Here is an 18,315-nt window from a genome sequence, read left to right on the forward strand (position 1 = left end):
CTTTGTGTTCTCTTTCTTTTCACATGGTAAATTACTCACATTTAAGATGTTTAAGAAGTTATACATTTATGGGTGATACATGAATATGTATTTGATGTGATTAACAATGCACCAATTGTTTTCACATGTGTTTTCTAACTCGTAATTGTATCTCTCCCATTTTAACTGAGGTGCTCCTAGTCAGTAGTGCCTATGATTAAGCGCTTTGTATAACTTTAGAAATGTAAGGTGTTTTATTGGTTTCCCACCTCTGCTTTCACCCCCTTACTTTTATATATTTTGCATAATAAGCAGAATTACATTTTTTGCACTTTTGCCTTGCCCACCCCTCACATGCTGGTGCAGTTTTCACCATTTCTTTTTTTTTAGTACACAAATTCTTAAACCTAGACACACACACATAAACACTATCATACGCAGACAATCACAGACACACATTAACACACAAACTAACATACCCAGACACACACTAACATACCTGTCGGCAGGCCCGGACTGGGACAAAAAATAGGCCCGGGCATTTAAGACTGAGCAGCCCATTTCACAGCCCATTTTTATTTATTTATTTTTTTGTTAAACCAAATTCTGACAAATTTGATTTTCCATTTCTTGTTGTATTAGTTATATTTCAGCATGATTTTGTCACTGTAATCAATTAGCATTACATAAATATATAATAAATGAATCATAACGTCATGCAATTTATAAAGTGCTATATCTTAAATGAAAGATTCAAAACAGTAACTAATCTTTAACCATTTAGTTGGTACTTAAAAAAAAAACTAGTGGCAGTGTGGCACTCCTTGGGCCTTGGCTCGTCAGATCACCCTCACAAAGAGTGAGTCTGACTCACAGCACAGCACAGCCGGGAAGACTCAGACCACCCCAGCGGCGCTCAGTCAATCCTCTAGGCAGAGCAATGTGACTAAAAAAAAGTCATCATACACGGGACCCCTGAAGCCACAATTTAGTGCCACTAATCCTTTTTTAATAAGATACGCAGGTTGAAATAGAGTAAATAACACAATACCTTTACTTTTGCTCTCACTGATTTCTGGGCCTAGAATGTTTTGTCCTCTGAAGTGACTACAAATTCAGGAGGGCGTAAACTGCCAGAAAACAGATGACTAAATACACACTAGGACAGGCTCTGCCACCCAGACACACACAAGGACAGACTCTGCCACACCGACACCCAAACACACACACAGCAGGACAGGCTCTGCCACCCAGACACACAACAGGACAGGCTCTGCCACACCGACACCCAAACACACACACACCATGACAGGCTCTGCCACACCGACACCCAAACACACACACACCAGGACAGGCTCTGCCACACTGACATCCAAACACACACACACACACACACACATACCAGGACAGGCTCTGCCACACCGACACCCAAACACACACACAACAGGACAGGCTCTGCCACACTGACACCCAAACACCAGGACAGGCTCTGCCACACTGACGCCCGCATCCGGAGGGTTTCCACAGACGGTTTGCCTTTGGTATTGATTTATGTGATGGCCGCAGCTCGCCCTCTTGTGTATTGATGCCGTCAGCCCCCACGTGTATTTGTGCACTCCAGAGAGCCCCCCATTGTGTATTTATGCCCCCAGCCAGCCCCACATTGTATATTTATCCCACCAGACAGCCCCACTTTAGTATTGATTTATGTGATGCCCCAGCCAGCACCCATTTGTGAATTAATGCCCCCACACCTTTGCATATTGCCCCCAGCCAGCCCCACATTGTGTATTTATGCCAGCCACCCCCCCTTTAGTAACAAATCAGATCTGGCACCCAGACCTGCCTAGGACCCAGATTGGAAGAATAGGACTTGCCATCTTTGCCTGCCTGTGGAATCTTTGCCTCCCCCTTACACATCCATGCTATCACACACACATATTCATTCACTCATTCACAAATATTTATTCACTAATTCACAGATAATCATTCACTCATTCAGATATTCATTCATACATTGATACTCATTAATTCCCTCAGATACTCATTTAGATATACGCATTCACAAACATTCATTCACTCACTCCTTCACAGATACTCATTAATTCACTTACTCACTCACTCAATCTCACATACTCCTTCGTACAGCCTCCCTCACCCCCTTACCTGAACTGAAGATGTACGTGCTGATCGCAGACTTCCGCGAACAACCTGTTCTACTGCACAGAAGAAGCAGACGCGCAGCAGGGTCATGTGGCGTACGTGACGTACGTAACGTGACTCCGTTGGTTTCCTGCGTCCCCCTGGCGGTAGAACAGACGCTGCTCGCGCACGTTTGCAAGGTAAGTAGCGGGCCCCTGCGGAATTGATCGTGGGGGGCTGCCTAGGCCCGCCACTCTAGTTGCTGTGGGCTTAAGGGGCAGGTGCCCCTTTTGTCCTGCGTTAAGGACAGCAGTAGCGGCCGCATAGTCAGTCCGGTCCTGACTGGGCCTATTTTAAGGTAGGGGCCTGGAGCTGCAGCTCCATCAGCCACTACGTCAATCCGTGCCTGAATGCCAGTCCGGGCCTGCCTGGCGGCTGCGGACTCCCTGTTCCTGTCCAGCACCTTGCCTGCGGTACCTTCTCTCTACGGTGTGTCAAGAGGCTGCTCAGGTACACCCCCTGGTGATGTCACAGCCTGACTAAAACCCTAGGAACATTTAAAAAAGGTTGTTCTTCCTGCTGGTATTTGTTTTGACCTTGGATCGTTTAACCGTTTTGCTGCCTCTCTGGTGCCCCTGACTGTGACGATACGGATACCTGGAGCAGCCTCTCCCCCAGGAAATATCGTCCAGAAAGGAGCGTTGCTGAGACCGAGGTCAAGTCGGTGACTATATCTCCCCCAGGATGCTGGTCTCAGTAGAGGAAACTTCTGGAGCGAGGCTGAATGGTCAGTAGACGGTAGCAGATTTGACCTGAGCTGGGGTAGGCATCGAGTCCTTTAACCACTGGATAGGAAGGCATGTATTGATCCCTCTGCCTCAAAGTACAGCCTTTACAGAGGCTGCTAAGTGTTAAGCTCAATGCTGACAGATCCGAAGACTCTGCCGCAACCCTCCGAAGAAATGGACGCACACCAAACTCTTGGGGAAGACTTCTCTGTTTATTGCAAGGCATACAAGGTTATATAGGAAAACAAGGGGTGGGTAAAACACTACAAACAACCAAGTACTTTGTATACAAAAGGAAAGTTAACATAAGGAAATTAACTCAGGCATTTGATTAATACAATACACTAGTTCACACCACAACAAAGGATCAATACCATCACCTCAAGATAATGGCAGTGCAGACAGGAAGCAGCACCAATAAACATAATGGGATTATACAAGGAAGGAACTTTTAAACACATGAATTACATCCTGGGATACAATAGTTCACACCACAACAAAGGGTTAATAACATCAGCTCCAGATAATGGCAGTGCAGACAGGAAGCAGCACCAATAAACATAAAAGGATTATACAAAGAAGGAACATCAGTTTGAAAATACAAAATACACATTAACCCTTGTATGCCCACAAGTCTCAGACGGCTACCATCACACTGACATTGTATTGTTTTACCGTTTTGCTGCCTCGCTGGTGCCCCTGACCTCGGATTGTTAACCATTTGCTTCCTCTCTGTGTTCCCTGACCTTGTTGAACCCTCCGACTGGTAATTTGGTATACCTTCCTTGCATATTGGGCTCCTGTTCAGAACTCCTTAACATTACACCAAGGTGCTCATGGAGCCTGCAGAGTTACCTGAGGCTATTTCAGCCCTTACCCAGCGGATCTCTGCATTAAACCTTTCTGTGCAAGAACTTCAAACTGGGAAGAATCAACTCCAACAACAGATATGACATCTTCAGTCTGGATAAGCTAACCTGGTGACCTTGGCCAGCACTTCCTCCTCACAAACCTGTGTATCTACCCCCCTGGAGGGGGTTACTGCTGCTGAACATCTTGCCGTTCTCCCTGACAAATTTGCCAGCAGTATTTTTTTGCCATTTAGACATCTGGTCAGTCTGTGCCCACGTCCCATATTTGGGACATCTTTGAAGCCGGCCAATTCAATTTACCCCATCAGATACATTTTTTTTAAAACTAGGCACCCTATGGGCATTTATAATGCCAATATTTTAACTCTCTCCATGCGGGAATTTTTTGGGAAGATATAGCGCTAATTGTAGGACTTGCTCATAAAAAAAACTTATATATATATATAAATTTGCACTTTTTTTGGTGACAGTGGGGAATTATTTTTACATCTTACCATATTTTTTAACCCCTTCGTGACAAAGGCTGATTTTATTTTTAGTACCCTTCGTCACAATGACCGTTTTAACATTTCTGCGCGGCTTGTGTTTAGCTGTAATTTTCTTCTTTCCAGTTTACTGAACCCACACAAGTTAAATATTGTTTTTTTGAGGACAAGAATGGCTTTCTTTAGATGACATTGTTTTGATTGTATCATATTATTTACTATTAAAAAAGTGTAAAATATGGTGAAATATTTAGAAAAAAATGACATTTTCTAACTTTTAGTTGAAAAATCTTTTACTCATCTATAAATGGTAATGAAAAAACCTGCTAAATAGATTTTACTATTCATCCTGAGTTTAGAAATACCCAATGTTTTTATGTTTTTTTGCTTTTTTGTGCATGTTACGGGGCAATAAGAACAGGTAGTGTTTTGCAATTTCAAAACCATATTTTCCAAATCTGGTAATTCCGGCCAATGCAATTTACCCCATTAAATCATATATTTTTGAAAACAAGACACCCCAGGGTATTTCAAATGCTAGTATTTTAACTATTTCCATGCACTAATTCTACCACCAGTCTTTGTCAAACTTTGTGGTAGTCATTTTTTTTCACACACGTTCAGGTATGAATTAACAGGTCCTGGTATATGTCACTGTCATAAAACACCCCAATATGTGTTCAGCAACATCTCCTGAGTACAGCGATACCCCACATGAATAGATTTGCCTGGCTGTTTGGTGGGAAAAGGTACACATTTGGGGCATGCACATTTTCAATGTTGAACTTTGGCATTTGGTGATCCACTGCCCATGCCCTATTTTGTACATTTTTGAGCCTGGCCATTTCAGTGTTCCCAATAAAACCATATATTTTTGAAAACTAGACACCCCAGGGTATTTCAAATGCTGGTACCACTTTGTGGTAGTCATTTTTTTGCAAGTTTGCAGTAGTTGTTCTGTCCTCCTTACACGTGGTTGAGGTATAATTAGACAGGCAGCTAACAATCCCTTAACAATTCATTGAGGCAGACGCTGGGTGCACATTTCAACTTTTATTGTAGGGAAGTTAGAGTAAAACTGGGAACAAGATAATAACATTCAATCAATATATACAGTACATAAAGTATACAATCCTAACAGTCTAGTCTAACTAGGGAAAGGGGATTGAACCTACCAGCGATGCTACAAATAGGCTGATAACCAAGATGGAGCTGGATGTCTCGGGTGCTGTACTGTAACTATTAAACTGTTGCAAGGTAAGATGGCTGCTGACACTTTTCCTGTGGCCTAATTTCCTGGCCCACTAGGATTATGGGTAGCTATAGTGGCTCACAAGTAACAATTTGTCTATCCAGCTAGTCTGAAACTAACAGGCTGTGGTATGCAAAAGGTCACTAGGTAAAGATATTAAATGCACCTCTAAGGACAATGAAACACAGTAAATAAGCATCATAACATAACATAAAAACTTGCTGAAAGGCATATACACTCCCCGCCTGGTGTCCGACGGATACCATCTATAATGGTCCTTCTGGGGAAAATAGCAAAATCAACTCAGAGACAGGTCTGAGGAAAGGTTTAGTCCCATTATTTCTGGCGACCTTGACCTCCACTTTTCTGACTTTCCCATCTGCGCTTGGGAACACTTGGGTAACCAACCCTAAAGGCCATTCGTTCCTACTCGACTAAGAGTCCTTCACAAGAACAACGGTGCCTGGTTCCAAGTTGGGTTTGCTATCTTGCCATTTGTTTCTTGTCTGTAGGGTGGAAGGGTACTGTTTTCTCCACTTGTTCCAGAAAACATCTGCCAGGGCTTGCACTCGCCTCCACTGACACTTGTATAAGTCTTTAGTGTCAAAATCACCAGGAGGAGCTGTAGCTACACCAACTTTCTGGGTGAGAAGAGTAGAAGGGGTAAGCAAGAAGGGATCTTCTGGGTCATTGGGTATGGACGTTAAAGGTCTGGCGTTTATTATAGCCGCTACTTCAGCCATGAAGGTTGTAAGAGTCTCATGGGTGAGCCTTGAAGTTCCTAATTGTAGGAATATAGAGTCAAGTATTCTGCGGGCTATGCTGATCATACGCTCCCAAGCACCTCCCATATGAGAAGAGTGTGGTGGGTTAAATGTCCATGTACAACTTTGCTCAGAAAGATACCTCTCTACATCTTCTCTGTCAAGGGTTGAAGTGATGTTCAATTCTTTACAAGCTCCAACAAAGTTGGTACCTCTGTCAGAGCGGATATGTTTGACAGGGCCTCTGATGGAAATGAAACGCCTGAGGGCATTTATGAAGCTGGATGTGTTTAAGGACTCAATAACTTCTATGTGTACAGCTCGTATACACATGGAAGTGAATATGACGGCCCAACGTTTGCTGTTGGCCGTGCCTCCTCTAGTCTGCCGTGTGATGACAGACCAGGGCCCGAACACATCAAGACCAACATTTGTGAAGGGAGGTTCTGGGCTGAGTTGGTCTGCAGGAAGATTAGCCATTTTTTGAGTCTGGAACGTGCCACGGAGCTTGCGGCAAGTAATGCATTTAAAAAGGACTCTACTTACAAGTCTCTTGGCTCCAACTATCCAGAGTCCAGCTGCACGTAAGGCTCCCTCCGTGAACAAACATCCTTGGTGCTTGGTCTGTACATGGTGATGCTCCACAAGTAAAGAAGCAATATGATTATTTGGAATTATTACTGGATTGGTTTTATCTCTTTCAAGTTTTGCATTGGAAATGCGCCCCCCGACTCTCAACAGTCCTTTAGTGTCCAAAAAAGGGTCGAGCTTCTTTAGGGAACTATCTTTGGGAATGCTCTTTTGGTTTTGAAGGCAGTCTAGTGTTTGTGCATAAGGGTCTTGTTGGACACAATGGATGATGACATTCTGAGCCTGTGTGAGCTCATCCACTGTATGTGGTTTGTGGCTATAGTGCCAACCTCTGCAGTGTTCTGCTCCTGTAGGTGTTCTAAATGATTTGGTTATGTGAATTAAGCAGGCTATAGCTCTGTGCAGCGACTTCCAAGTGGAGAATCTGTGGAAGCGCTTGGATCCCAGCTGCCTGTCGGAAATTGTTGTGTGAAATGTGGAAACTTGAGAGCGGATCTCTGTATCAGATTCAGGCTCCAACAGTTCATACACAACTCTCTCAGCAGTGTTAGGTGCTGGTTTGTATAGGGAGGGTGGCCCTGTAAGCCATGTAGTGTCTCTAAGGCGGGATGTTGGTACGGCCCTTGTAGCATGATCTGCTGGGTTATGATCAGTTGGTACATAACGCCACTGGGTAGGTTGTGTAGACTTCCTAATCCTTAGGACTCTGTTGTTTACGTAGACATAGAATCTTCTAGTTTCATTGTAAATGTAGCCTAACACTACTTTGCTGTCAGTATAGAATTCTGTGTCATCAAATTCTACATTTATTTCTGATGTAACCAGTTCCGCTAGTTCTACTGCTAGAACAGCAGCGCAAAGTTCCAGTCTTGGTATGGTAGGCTCAGGACGTGGGGCTAGCTTGGCCTTACCCATTACAAACCCAATGTGGACTTGACCTTTAACATCTATTGTCTTAAGGTAGGCAACTGCAGCTATTGCCTTTACTGAAGCATCACAGAATATACATAGCTTTCTGGACTGAATTTCTGCATGGGGAGTGTGAGCATACGATCTATGTATGTGTAGATTGGATAGTGCTTTCAAAGAGTCTCTCCATGTTACCCATAATGCCTCTTTCTCAGGGGGAAGTGGAGAGTCCCAATCACATGTGGCGGAGGTGACTTCTCTGAGCAGGGTCTTACCCTGGATGGTCACCGGTGCTGCAAATCCGAGTGTGTCATACAGGCTATTTATGGTGGATAAAACGCCTCTTCGTGTGAATGGCCTTGGCTCTTGGTCAACTTGAAAGGTGAAGGTGTCAGACTTGAGGTCCCAATTCAGTCCTAGGCTGCGCTGCACGGGTAGAGAGTCTGTTACCAAGTCTAGATCTTTCAAATCACACGCATGATCTTGAGGGGGGAAGGCCTCCATAACAACTTTGCTGTTTGAAGCTATTTTATTCAGCCTGAGGTTTGAACAGGCAAGTGTACTTTGAGTCCTTTTGAGTAGGCTAATTGCAGCTTCAGGTGATGGAAGTGACTTTAAGCCGTCATCTACGTAAAAGTCACTTTCAACAAACTGTCTGACATCCTGCCCATATTCCTTTTCACCTTCTTGGGCCTGAGTCCGTAGATAGTGACAGCAGGGGATGGGCTATTGCCAAAAACATGTACCTTCATGCGGTATTCTATAATGTCCTTAGCGGGGTCATTATCTCTGAACCAGCAAAATCTCAGAAAGTTCCTGTGCTCTTCCTTGACCAGGAAACAATGGAACATTTGTTGGATATCCGCAACTATGGCGATGGCTTCATTGCGGAATCTGATAAGGACACCAAGAAGTGTGTTGTTAAGATCTGGTCCTGTTAAGAGGACATCATTGAGCGAGACTCCTTCGTGCTGGGAGCTTGAGTCAAATACCACCCGGACCTTTCCTGGCTTCTTAGGGTGGTAAACACCGAAGATTGGTAGGTACCAGCACTCTTCCATTTCCTTAAGGAGTGGAGCTACCTCTGCATGGTCGTTTTTGAATATCTTGCCCATGAATGAGAAGAAATCTTCTTTCATATCTGGTTTCTTTTGAAATTTGTGTCTGAGTGAAGAAAGGCGTTTTAATGCCTGTTCCCTGTTGTTAGGGAGACGGGGTCTCTGTGTTTTGAAAGGCAGCGGTGCTACCCAGCTGTTCGCTTCATCTTTATAGAATCCTTGCTCCATTATCTTGAAGAAGTTCTCGTCTTCAATAGATGGGGCAATTTTGTGGTCTTCCTTTGTCCTCTGGAAGACTGTGAATCCCAAATGATCTCCGCCTTCGTCAAATAGATGGTGGTTGGTGTAAATACTTCTTGTAAGTCTAGAATGTACAACGTTAACAGGCTTCTCTCTTATGAGGAATTTGTTAGGGCAAGGCTGGAAAAGGGATGGACGCCCATTCTCCAATGTCTTTGTAAAAAGGGAGTTCACATTGGTAGGCTTGTGAGCATTTCCCAGGCAGACATCGCCAATGACAACCCATCCTAGGTCCAGCTTCTGGGCATAGGGAGAGTCATGGGAGCCGTTGATTTGTTCTCTCACCTTGTGGACTCTGATGATATCTCTCCCAAGGAGAAGTGCTATCTGAGCCTGGGGGTCAAGTGCAGGGATGAGATGTGCTATGTCTTTCAGATGTCTGTGATGCAGTGCTGCCTCAGGTATAGGAATCTCATCTCTGTCTGTTGGGAACTGATTGCACTCGATTAAGGTTGGCAAGGGCAGGGATGTTTGGCCATCCATGGATTCAATTTGATAGCCAGTGGCTCTTCTCCCAGTTTCTTCATTTACACCCATACAAGTCTTGAGTGAGTATGTAGAGCTGGCCCCCTTGATTTTGAAGATGTCAAAAAAAAGGGGAGCTAGCAAGTGATTGCTTTGATCATCCAGGATTGCGTACAGCTTCACTGTCTTTTCTTTGTAGCCTATGGGGTAAACTGTGACAAGACAAATCTTGGAGCAAGATTTGCCATGGAGACCTTCTCCGCAGACTCGGGTGCACTGGGGTGTCACCACAGGAGGTACTATGTCTCCCTTCTCCCCGCCGTGCTCTTCAGTCTGGTCTGAGGGTGTGAGAGTCCATGGAGCTGGACCTGGGTGTAGAGCGGTGTTATGCTCTTTGCTGTCACATTCTGAGCAGTTGATGCTCGCTTTGCAGTTCTTTGCGAAATGAGAAGTTGATGCACAGCACCTGTAGCAAATACTATTTTCTTTCAGGAAGGTTTTGCGGTCTTGGAGAGCCTTTTCTCGGAAACCTCTGCATTTCAGCAACGTGTGAGGTTTTTTGTGTAGAGGGCACTCTCTGCCTGGGTCCATTGTTTAAGTCTTTTCAGTCTCTGCAGTGCTGTAAGCTTTACTCGAAGGGTCTGTGGGAGATACACTTGTTTTGTGTACTGCAACAGATGTGCCCTTGAAGATGCGGGTTGAGGCAGGCTTACTTGTTCCTGGGTAAGCAGTGTCAAATGATGAGAAGTCAAAACTGGGATCATTCCTAGTTTTTGCCTGTTGGCGCACGAAGTCCACGAAGAAGGAGAATGGTGGGAATAAGACGTTGTGCCTTTGCTTGTAGTTAGAGCCTTGGGTAACCTTTCTTGTAGGCTGTAAGGTAGTTTTCTCACTATGGGGTTGACACCACGGGCTGTGTCTAGGAATGCAAGGCCCTGCAAGTCTCCTTCTGCTTTGGCAACTTGGGAGTTCCATCAGCAGGTCACTTAATTCTCTTAGCTTCTGGAAGCCTTTGTTAGAAATGTTAGGAAATTCTTCTATTCTTTTAAAAAGCGCATTTTCTATTGCTTCTGGGGAACCATAGCACTCATCAAGTCTCTCCCATATCATGTTCAGTCCTCTGCTTGGATAGTTGACGTTGATGTCCCTGATCCGTCTTGCATGCTCTACTGACTCATTCCCTAGCCATTTGACTAAGAGATCGGCCTCCTCGCTTGCAGATAGATCTAGGCCTCTGATTGTATTTTTGAAGGATGATCGCCATGCTCTGTAGGCTTCAGGTCGATCGTTAAACTTTGAGAGTCCTTTGATCAACAGCTCACGCCGTGCAAAGAACTTGAGAAAATCTGGCATACCTTGTTCTCTGTGTGAGTGATCTGAAGATGCTCTGTTGTGAGGAGGACTCGGTGGGCAATCATGGTTGTCAGATATGTTGTCACTGTGATCGCTACACTGTGATCCTTCCTTTTTGAAGTGGGTGACTGTGTCATAGGAATTTGGTAGTCTGGATGTAGATTGCACTGGAGGCTGGCTGCGTATGGGATTACTTTCTTGTTTAACGTAGGGTGTGTGGTCAGCAGGGGTTAATCGCTGCATGGCAGGACTTTGTTGTGGCTTTTCGGCAGGGGTTGATTCTGCTTCTGGTGCTGTATGAAGGCGGTCATCTGACCTAGCATGTTACAGCACATATTTTGAAGTAAGCAACGAATTGTCATGATGATCTGGTTTAATCTCGAGTATGTTGCTGAGTCTCTCACTGGTGTGGTTTGCTAGTTCCTCTAATATGTCTGCCTCAGCTACAGCCGCTGCTGCTTCCCTCTCTACAACCAGTTTATCTAATGCAACTTCAATGTGTGTTTTCTCTATCTCCATTTGCATTTTCTCTAATTTCATTTGCATCTCTTTTTCGGCAAAGGCAGCCCTCACTTTTGCGGCTTCTGCTTTTGCGACTGGAGTCAAGCTATCAGACACTTTCAAATCAGTGGTCATGCCATCAGACGCTTTTTCATTACATTAGCAAAAGCTGCATTAGACCTGGAAATGTGATAATAATCATATAATGTTACAATTTTTAGTGGATTTTGCAGAGTTCTCACACAAATATATCTCCCTGCAAAATTAGATACGTTTATTAAACAAATTAAAGGTAAATATCCGCTCATATCTAGCAAATTACCTTTTATAACATTTCTGCATATATTACAAAATTCCACCGTTGGACCAACACATTTACACTGCACATATCTCACACACACACCCCTATATAATATCTTACAATATGGTGCATTTTTACTGTGGAAATTTAAAGATATAGCACCCCAATTACCAGCGCAGTACTTGATCAATGTCATATTTCAACATTCTACATGGGTTTAAAAAAATTCCCCCATTGGACCAATACAGTTACACTGCAGATATCTCAAACACATGCCCCTCTATTATTTCTGAGAATATGGTGCATTTTTACTGTGGAAATATAAAGCTATAGTGTAATTTAGTTATAAATATAAAGGTCCTGGTATATGTCACTGTCAAACAACCCCCCAATATGTGTTCAGCAACATCTCCTGAGTATGGTGATACCCCACATGTATAGGTTTGTCAGATTGTTTGGCTGGTAAAAGGCTACTTTTGGGACATGCGTAATTCGGGTAGTCATTTGGTCATTCTGCCTCTATATCCTCTTTGGATCATCTTTGAAGCAGACTACTTCAATTTACCCCATCAAACCATATATTTTTGAAAACTAGACACCACAAAGTATTTCAAATGCTGGTATTTTAACCCTTTTATGCATTTAATTTTGTATTTTTTTCCACACAAATTGTACTTCAGGAATGAATTCATAGCTCCTGGTATGCGTCACTATCAAACAACCCCCCAATGTGTGTTCAGCAACATCTCCCGAGTGCAGTGATACCCCACATGCATGGGTTTGTCGGGTTGTTTGAGATTTAAAATCCCACATTTGGGAAGTGCGCTTTTTTTTCTCTATTTTGGTCAGTCTGTACCTATGCCCTATTTTTGAGACAGGCCACTCCAATTTACCCCATCAAGCCATTTTTTATTAAATTAGACACCCCTTGGTTATTTGAAGTGCTTTTATTTTAACTCTTTGTATGTTGAGATTTTAGGACTTGCTCAAAATAATAAACTTTTTTTTTTTATTATTTATTTATTTTTTTTACACATTTTGCTGGTACTGGATGGTTCCTCTGGTGACATCACTGCATAATTATTTTTAAATGTTAGCACATTTTTTTTTAAGCTTTTATTTTCCTTTTTTTTTTTTATATTTTACTAATCACATTGTGATTAGAAAGCTGGGCTCCATTGACTTGCATGGTTGAGTGCAGTGCCTGTATTCAACCTGCAAGTGGAGCCAGAGTTCTCTAGAGGGTCTGGAGACCATCTAGCGAACTTTTTCGTCTTTATTATTTTTTTTCAGGACGGTCGCCATCTTGCCGATGGTGAAGATCACCGGCAGCGGCGGCTGTGACCATCCCAGGGTAAGTGTTTGGTGTCCCTGAGTGCCTCCTGATCGAGGCATTCTGGCGACACCATTGAAGTTTAGGAGGTGGACCGTCAAAGGTCGTTAAGTGACCGTCTTTCCGTGACGGTCCTGAACCGGCAAAGGTCGTTAATGGGTTAAATAATATAAATATTTTTATATTCTTTTATGCAAAACTAGTAACATTTATTTAAACACAAGTGAATATTGAAATATATGGCACATATCTGTAAAAATATGGCATTCCCTCTGTCACGACACAGCGTAGAAAGGAGACATCGAAGTCAGGTAGGACTGGTAAGGGATGGTCCAGAGAGCCGAGGTCAGGATACCGGAGAACAGGAAACTCGTGGGATAAGCCGAGGTCAGGATACCGGAGAACAGGAACGTCGTGGGATAAGCCGGATCAATAACAGGAAAACAACTGGAACGCGTACTGAGATAGGCACTACCGAGATAGGCACGACCATCAGAAGGCAATGGCTGAATGTTTGAGAGTCTCTTAAATAGGCACAGGAGTTTGGCGCCAATTAGAGATGTCCCGCCAAATATTCAAATTGTCGTTACGTTACTTCCTCTGAGGCCATCTTGCGTGTGGCGTATACATAATTTCCCAGTATAAGCCGATTTAGTTCCTGCCGGCGCCACTAGGTGGTGTGAAGAGGAGCGAGTGCGGACACCGGGACCTGTCTCCCGGCTGCGGCTGGCGGGACTGCAGCGTGGAGGATGGAGGTCTCCCTCGCCGTCGCGGCGGCTGCTGCTGCTGTGCAGAAATAGAATGTTCTTTTGTAGAGCACTCGGTCTGAGGCTCTTCTCTGAGGCATCCTGGTGCTGGTCCATCTCTCTGCAGTCCGCAATTAGGGTAGCCTTTGTTTTGCTACATGCCTCCAGGATATCTCTTGGTGTCTCTCGTCTTCAATTCTCATAGACCTGCTCCATATATGCTCTGGCCAGTTGGTGGTTTGGATTTCATCCAAGTCGTGGGATTCATCCCACTGCTGCCACCAATGTTACAGGGTTACTGTACCCAAGGCTGGATACCCCTGTTTGAGGGCTGAGGAATCACCAGTCAGTCCCTCATACGGATAGCTCCTACTATCCACGGATCAGTCAGACCACCATTCCTAGTAAAATAAGAAGAACTCTTCGCCAGACCCTCTAGAGAACTCTGGCTCCACTTGCAGGTTGAATACAGGTACTGCACTCAACCATGCAAGTCAATGGAGTCCAGCTTTCTAATCACAATGTGATTAGTAAAATATGAAAAAAAATAATTATGCAGTGATGTCACCAGAGGAACCATCCAGTACCAGCAAAATGTGTAAAATAAATAAATAATAATAAAAAAAAAAGTTTATTATTTTGAGCAAGTCCTAAAATCTCAACATACAAAGAGTTAAAATAAAAGCACTTCAAATAACCAAGGGGTGTCTAATTTAATAAAAAATGGCTTGATGGGGTAAATTGGAGTGGCCTGTCTCAAAAATAGGGCATAGGTACAGACTGACCAAAATAGAGAAAAAAAGCGCACTTCCCAAATGTGGGATTTTAAATCTCAAACAACCCGACAAACCCATGCATGTGGGGTATCACTGCACTCGGGAGATGTTGCTGAACACACATTGGGGGGTTGTTTGATAGTGACGCATACCAGGAGCTATGAATTCATTCCTGAAGTACAATTTGTGTGGAAAAAAATACAAAATTAAATTTTGGGAAAGACAGGTAGTAGAATCTCATGCATAAAAGGGTTAACATACCAGCATTTGAAATACTTTGTGGTGTCTAGTTTTCAAAAATATATGGTTTGATGGGGTAAATTGAAGTAGTCTGCTTCAAAGATGATCCAAAGAGGATATAGAGGCAGAATGACCAAATGACTACCTGAATTACGCATGTCCAAAAGTAGCCTTTTACCAGCCAAACAATCTGACAAACCTATACATGTGGGGTATCACCATACTCAGGAGATGTTGCTGAACACATATTGGGGGGTTGTTTGACAGTGACATATACCAGGACCTTTATATTTATAACTAAATTACACTATAGCTTTATATTTCCACAGTAAAAATGCACCATATTCTCAGAAATAATAGAGGGGCATGTGTTTGAGATATCTGCAGTGTAACTGTATTGGTACAATGGGGGATTTTTTTTTAACCCTCTGTAGAATGTTGAAAAATCCCATTAGCTGTCCACTGGGATGATATTTGGGGCGCCATAGCTTTAAATTTTCACAGTAAATATGCACCATATTCTCAGAAATAATAGAGGGGCATGTGTTTGAGATATCTGCATTGTAACTGTATTGGTCCAATGGGGAAATTTTTTTTAACCCCCTGTAGAATGTTGAAAAATGACGGTTGCTGTCTACTGGGCTGATATTTGGGGCCCTATAGCTTTAAATTTCCACAGTAAATATGCACCATATTCTCAGAAATAATAGAGGGGCATGTGTTTGAGATATCTGCATTGTAACTGTATTGGTCCAATGGGGAAATTTTTTTTAACCCCCTGTAGAATGTTGAAAAATGACGGTTGCTGTCTACTGGGCTGATATTTGGGGCCCTATAGCTTTAAATTTCCACAGTAAAAATGCACCATATTCTCAGAAATAATAGAGGGGCATGTGTTTGAGATATCTGCAGTGTAACTGTATTGGTCCAATGGGGGAATTTTTTTTAACCCCATGTAGAATGTTGAAAAATGACGGTTGCTGTGTACTGGGCTGATATTTGGGGCACTATAGCTTTAAATTTCCACAGTAAAATATAGAGGGGCATGTGTTTGAGATATCTGCAGTGTAACTGTATTGGTCCAATGGGGAATTTTTTTTTAACCCCATGTAGAATGTTGAAAAATGACGGTTGCTGTGTACTGGGCTGATATTTGGGGCACTATAGCTTTAAATTTCCACAGTAAAAATGCACCATATTCTCATAAATAATAGAGGGGCATGTGTTTGAGATATCTGCAGTGCAACTGTATTGGTCCAATGGGGAAATTTTTTTTAACCCCCTGTAGAATGTTGAAAAATGACGGTTGCTGTCTACTGGGCTGATATTTGGGGCCCTATAGCTTTAAATTTCCACAGTAAAAATGCACCATATTCTCAGAAATAATAGAGGGGCATGTGTTTGAGATATCTGCAGTGTAACTGTATTGGTCCAATGGGGAATTTTTTTTTAACCCCATGTAGAATGTTGAAAAATGACGGTTGCTGTGTACTGGGCTGATATTTGGGGCACTATAGCTTTAAATTTCCACAGTAAAAATGCACCATATTCTCAGAAATAATAGAGGGGCATGTGTTTGAGATATCTGCAGTGTAACTGTATTGGTCCAATGGGGAAATTTTTTTTAACCCCCTGTAGAATGTTGAAAAATGACGGTTGCTGTCTACTGGGCTGATATTTGGGGCCCTATAGCTTTAAATTTCCACAGTGAAAATGCACCATATTCTCAGAAATAATAGAGGGGCATGTGTTTGAGATATCTGCAGTGTAACTGTATTGGTCCAATGGGGAAATTTTTTTAACCCCCTGTAGAATGTTGAAAAATGATGGTTGCTGTCTACTGGGCTGATATTTGGGGCCCTATAGCTTTAAACTTCCACAGTAAAAATGCACCATATTCTCAGAAATAATAGAGGGGCATGTGTTTGAGATATCTGCAGTGTAACTGTATTGGTACAATGGGGAAATTTTTTTTAACCCCATGTAGAATATTGAAAAATGACGGTTGCTGTCTACTGGGCTGATATTTGGGGCCCTATAGCTTTAAATTTCCACAGTAAAAATGCACCATATTCTCAGAAATAATAGAGGGGCATGTGTTTGAGATATCTGCAGTGTAACTGTATTGGTCCAATGGGGAAATTTTTTTTAAACCCATGTAAAATGTTGAAATATGACATTGATCAAGTACTGCGCTGGTAATTGGGGTGCTATATCTTTAAATTTCCACAATAAAAATGCACCATATTGTAAGATATTATATAGGGGTGTGTATGTGAGATGTGTGCAGTGTAAATGTGTTGGTCCAATGGTGGAATTTTGTAATATATGCAGAAATGTTATAAAAGGTAATTTGCTAGATATGAGCGGATATTTAATTTAAATTTAATTTTAATTTAAATACCTTTAATTTGTTTAATAGACGTATCTAATTTTGCAGGGAGATATATTTGTGTGAGAACTCTGCAAAATCCACTAAAAATTGTAACATTATATGATTATTATCACATTTCCAGGTCTAATGCACCTTTTGCTAATCTAAAGAAAAAGCGTCTGATGGTATGACCACTGATTTGAAAGTGTCTGATAGCTTGACTCCAGTATTTTGCGCGGGCAATGGCAGCTGCATTGCTGCCCACTGACCTCTTTGAGCTTCTGGAGCTAGCTGAGATGTGAGATCTGGTCTCAAATTGTTCTGACATGATGTCCCTGAATACAGGCTCAGAACTTGTATTTATTGCTGGTGTTATCCTGTTTAGAAGCCGCTGTTTTACTGTTCTGTCCTCCTTACACGTGGTTGAGGTATAATTAGACAGGCAGCTAAACTCTTCTCCCTTAACAGGTCCTGGTATATGTCATTGTCATAAAACACCCCAATATGTGTTCAGCAACATCTCCTGAGTACAGAATGAATACCCCACATGAATAGATTTGCCTGGCTGTTTGGTGGGAAAAGGGACACATTTGGGGCATGCACATTTTCAATGTTGAATTTTGGCATTTGGTGTGTGTGTAATCTCATCTGCTTCATATGTGTCCCTGAATGGCAAAATTAAAATGTGGTCACCCTAAAGGTCACGCAATGCGACCCCACTTAACCATGCCTCCTCCTTGAAATTAGAGGTATAAAGAAGTAACTCTGGATATACTCGGAACTTACCTCTTTATGTCTATGACCGGCACATACTGCCATCTTTCTCGGTGGGGCAATAGCCATGTTGCGCCCCCCCCAACCTTACTGGAATGCCAGAATGTAAAGTACACAAACATGTAGCAAAAAAGTTTATTATTCTCGTTATATTGTCTGTTCCTAACAATACAACTACTACTCAATCGTACATTGAACTAGATCCCCTAAGAAATACATAATGCCAAATACATAACATGTCTTATTTAACCTCTTCAATCCCGGAGCAATTTTGCAATTTTTGCGCTATGTCGGTTCAGCGATGATTCTCTT

The sequence above is a fragment of the Sceloporus occidentalis genome, unplaced genomic scaffold (genome assembly GCF_023333645.1).
Source record: "Sceloporus occidentalis isolate IW3139 unplaced genomic scaffold, rSceOcc1.0.p SCAF_102, whole genome shotgun sequence".
NCBI lineage: Eukaryota > Metazoa > Chordata > Lepidosauria > Squamata > Phrynosomatidae > Sceloporus > Sceloporus occidentalis.